Consider the following 5,000-nt stretch of genomic DNA (forward strand, 5'->3'; position numbering starts at 1 on the left):
ATATATATATATATATATATATATATATATATATATATATATATATATTATATATATATATATATATATATATATAAAGGTCACAATTGCATGAAGGAGCTGAGCCTGTTGTTCTCTTCCATGAAAATCTGGTTAACTTAATTGATAAGGGGTAGCCCTTTTGTGTTGAAATACCGAGTGAATTATAACACCTTGTCCAATTACGATTGTAGGCTAGCTTATTTCGATAAATTGGAGGCTTACCATTTTTCGGGAGGTAACGGATCGAATTTGACTATGAATAACTATACTCGACTAAAAGCTGTCGCTCAGTGAGTTTATGCTTCTACTGAAGATGGTTACAATTTGATCATAAAGAAAGAAAAAAAAAAATCTGGTGCACCCAGGAAGCACAATTGTCGGCTACCCTCAAATCTGCACTCTTTGCTGTAGACTTGATAGTTCCTCGTCCACTCAAACAAAAATTCTATTCTATCTAATATATTTTCCTCTTTTTTTTTCAAGATTTCTTTTTTAGTTTTTATATGAAAGATCTAATATATTATTACTGTTTTTAGAATATATAATTTTAATTTTGATTACTTTTTACATTATTTTTTCATTGTTTCCTTTCCTCACTGAGCTACTTTTCCCTGTTGAAGCACTTGGTCTTATAGAATCTTGCTTTTCCAACTAGTGTTATAGAATGTCTTGTAATAATAATAATAATAATAATAATAATAATAGTAATAATAATAATAATAATAATAATAATAATAATAATAATAATAATAATAATAATAATAATAATAATGATAATAATATGCTAGAAAGTAAGCACAGTAATGAGAAACTCTATCTTCCTCAGTCTGGTTTTTCCTACTACAGTAATCAATTTAGCTTTTCGGTCCTGTGAAACTGAAAAGTTCTTTCTGGATGTTCATGCTTATGAAGGAGTAGACCAAAATGACAATTCTTTATAGAGCTGATTGCTAGATTCAATACCCCGAGATTACTGCCCTGGCTTGCCTATTCCCACATGTTTTAAATTCCACACCTCTTTCTCATTTGTTTTCAATATTGGTATATGCAAGGGATTTTAAGCTCTTAATTTCTTTATCATGTTAATATCAAAAGGTTAGGGTAGAAACATGTGTGATATATCTATTCTTATTAGGGGAAATTGAAGCCAAGTCTAAGCTCGATCGGTGGCTGTAATGCAAAGCTAAAACTCATTCCCATGTTAGGTGTGCATTCACCCCATTAAGTTTGTATATCAGTGCTTTTATTAAGTCATTTGTTAAATATTTTCAAGTATGATATAAATGCAATTACTTTTGTTCTGTTTTATCACCTTACATTGAACAAGACTGAATTGGGAACATCTATCTGTTTAAACTTAAATAATGGCAAAACGGTATAGATCAATCATTAGCCCGCGGGGAATATTAAATTTCGAGCGCAGTGAGCTACGGCCGAGCAAAAGTCAATAGATAAAATATATAATTAGAGTAAGGTCAAAATGCCATTCAACGGACCTAATGCATGTAGCGAAACATATTAGCTTGCCAGAGCATACAGTAGGAACAATAAGATAATGTTAAATCGTGAGAGAAGAGATTTATGGTGGAAAAGACACCAATAAAAAATTAATGTTAATCTGGTGGAACAACATACAAGCAAATACGCTCAATTAGGAATGGCAATTTTCTTAGTATGATAGACACTACTACGACCGACTACATAGGAAATAGAATTAATAAATCATTTATTGTATGCCCCCGGAAGCACTGGCAAACAAGAGCCCGTTTTTTGATCGGGTTTCATTACTATTGTTGGATATTGATTACAGTAACTATCTTTATTATTATTACTCGTAAAAACAACAACAGTTTGAAGAGGTGAAACCACCAACCATTTTATACGCATAGGAAACGTGAATTTAATTTTCTTTTTCTAGACGTCCAAAGTAGTGGTCGTCTTACTGCAAAACCCTCACGTAATTACGCGTATTTACATGTATTTTGGTCCACAAGATTGACATTTATTCACGTCCTGGTTTTTGATTGGCTGTGGCTTGCTGCGATCGCAATTCAACATTACTTCACCTCCCTTTATTTTGGTAAATGGTGCATGAAGGTGCTGCACATGGCATCTGCATGAACGAGTAATTCAGGATTATTCTAATGATCAAATTAATCAGTTAGTTCAAACTGGTTTTTGCTTGGCCATGGGTCGCTTCCCTTACAATTTCTCATTATTTTGCTGATCATCTGCTGTAAATCACTCATATGAATAGGATATATGTTAACATGAATTGCTTAAAGTCACTGAAGTCGGACTCTTCAGATTTTATCATCTTCATAACCAGGGAAATTTTTTTTTTTTTTTCGGAGGGGTGGGGGCAGAGGATGAGATGGACTTAGACGTATCAAAGAAGAAATAATAAGATATGGGTGAGGCCCAAAAGTACTGGACTCGAAGGTGCAAGGACTGACGTTGCAGGATTTGGTCCAATATTCAGCCGGTAAACACTTAACTAATTCAAGAAATGCCTTCAGTTTACACTCTGTAGCCATCAAATACAGATTCTGGATACAGTACACTACGATACAATACACTACGTATGTATGTTTCCAAGTCCCGAATTTTGGAAGGACAGACTTTTTCAGGACTCACCACAGCGTTTTGATCTTGTTGGTGTGTGGACTAGGATCATCCAGACTCAACAAATTAAGCTTATGTCTGACAATGCGATCTGAGAGAAATTGATTCCCGATGCTATCATATGACTTCCAATAGTTCAAAATTATAGTAGTTCGGGATGAAAAAATTCAATGGTATAGGAATCAATGTCTTCGCTGTTTCCCGGTCAATCCTGCTGTACATCCATTTGACGTTAACCTCTTTACCTATATTATCTTTCCGCTTTCCAAACTTGCTTTCGTCTATATCTACGATATATCTGGATCCGCCAATCTTCTAACTATCCATCATTAGTATATCGACACAGTCCGGCATTTGTACCACTCCACTATCATGTTGAAGAGAAATCTTTGTCGATGATGCAGCATGCTTCATGCTTCCATTGCCATGTTTGAATTTTGGAACTATTGAATTCGGACTGGAGAAAAAAAAATGTGTTCGCATGTCAAGTAGGGGTCCGATTGAATCGTTTAGAATTTCTGCGGCCTTAAATTAGTTCAGTAGCCGGCTGCTAAACTGCTACTGAATTGATCAAAACATCCTCTACAGTGAATTCTAGGAATTAGTGTTAGCTAGAAAAAGCGTGCAAGGGGCTTAGTAGATTCGTAAATTTTAATACAATTTTGATTATTTAAACAAAATCTTTATCTTTAAGGTGAGTACTTACCTGAGGTATTTATAATATTCTGAACAGTTTTTATTCCAAATTTTCTATAGAATTGACAATAAGGAAATTAGGGAGCTGGGCCATCATCATACATACTTCCCAAACTTAATTTTGATATATAATTAACTGATACATTGCTTATTCTAAGGTATTTCAAATGTTATTGATGATGATACATTGCTTAAACTCATAGCTTTTCAGTTATGATAGTCAACCCATCATGACTCAAACTATGGATTTCTGCCAGAAATGATTATGAAATTTTTCAAAATACCACAAAATATACAAAATGATTATGAAAATGTCAAAAAAAATCACATAATACACTAAAGCAGAATCTTATATTTTAAAAACCCTTTATGGCACTATTCTATTATTTTACACACTAATCATTTAATAGAATATTGGCCACCACTACTTCGTTATTTTGATGTATGTACAATTACAGTTGATAATGTAACCCACCCTATCAGTGCTAACCATGTGCTTGTAATCACATATGAGAGAGGGTTGACTTACACTAATTTTATTATTTGTTCTTTGATGATTAATGAGATACTTTCCAAAAGAAAAACAGGAGAAATATTTGATACCACTTAAACAGTTGCATTATCCTTCAACTGTACTAACAAGTATTGGAAATATTATCCACACAAACATTCATACCTCATTGAGGTGCCTTCTTAATCTCATTTGCTGAGTTTATAGAACAAGTCTTGGGTATTATGTTGTCGCTTTTTTTGTTCCTGTTAGTCTTTAGCCTCTCTCTTAGATGAATTACTAAATGTAAATTTGTAATGTAGTTGTCAAAATAAAAACTAACTGGTATATCTTTGCTGTGTTTTTTTTTTCCAAATAAAATCATCAAAGTGACCCCTCCTTTTCCAAGTATATCTTTAAAGGGACTATTAAACCCAAAGGCTGTCCTTAGGTATACATCAATCAGGAGAAGAGTTTAGACATCATACTTTGAATCCAAACCTTACAGGTTTATTCAGATTGCACTGTTTGTATCCAATACTACCATAATATTCTATCATTTCAGCCAGCGATATATACTGATCCATGGAGGTGATACATGGCAAACTTAAGTTCAAATCGGAAGTAGAATTTTTTGCCAGTATGTCATTAGGTTGGCCAGAGCACCAGCCACCTGTTGATATACTACCGCCGAATAGCCTGGTCTTTTCTTTACATATTCTCCTCTGTCCTCATACACCTGACAACACAGATTATCAAACAATTCTTCTTTACCCGAGGGGTTACTGTACTGTAATTGTTCAGGGGCCACTTTCCTCTTGGTAAGGGTAGAAGCGACTCTTTAGCTATGGTAAGCAGCTCTTCTAGGAGAAGGACACTCCAAAATCAAACCATTGTTCTCAAGTCTTGGGTAGTGCCATAGCCTCTGTACCATGGTCTTTCACTGTCTTGGGTTAGAGTTCTATCACTATTCTATTTTATTTATCTTTCTCTTGTAATGCTAAAGTTGTTATAGTTTATATAGGAGATATTTATTTTAATGTTATAACTCTTCTTAAAATATTTAATTTTCCTTTTCTCACCGGGCTATTTCCCCTGTTGGGGCGCCTGAGCTTAGAGCATCCTGCTTTTCCATCTAGGGTTGTAGGCTAGCAAGTAATAATAATAA

The sequence above is a fragment of the Palaemon carinicauda genome, chromosome 7, assembly GCF_036898095.1.
Source record: "Palaemon carinicauda isolate YSFRI2023 chromosome 7, ASM3689809v2, whole genome shotgun sequence".
Classification (NCBI taxonomy): domain Eukaryota; kingdom Metazoa; phylum Arthropoda; class Malacostraca; order Decapoda; family Palaemonidae; genus Palaemon; species Palaemon carinicauda.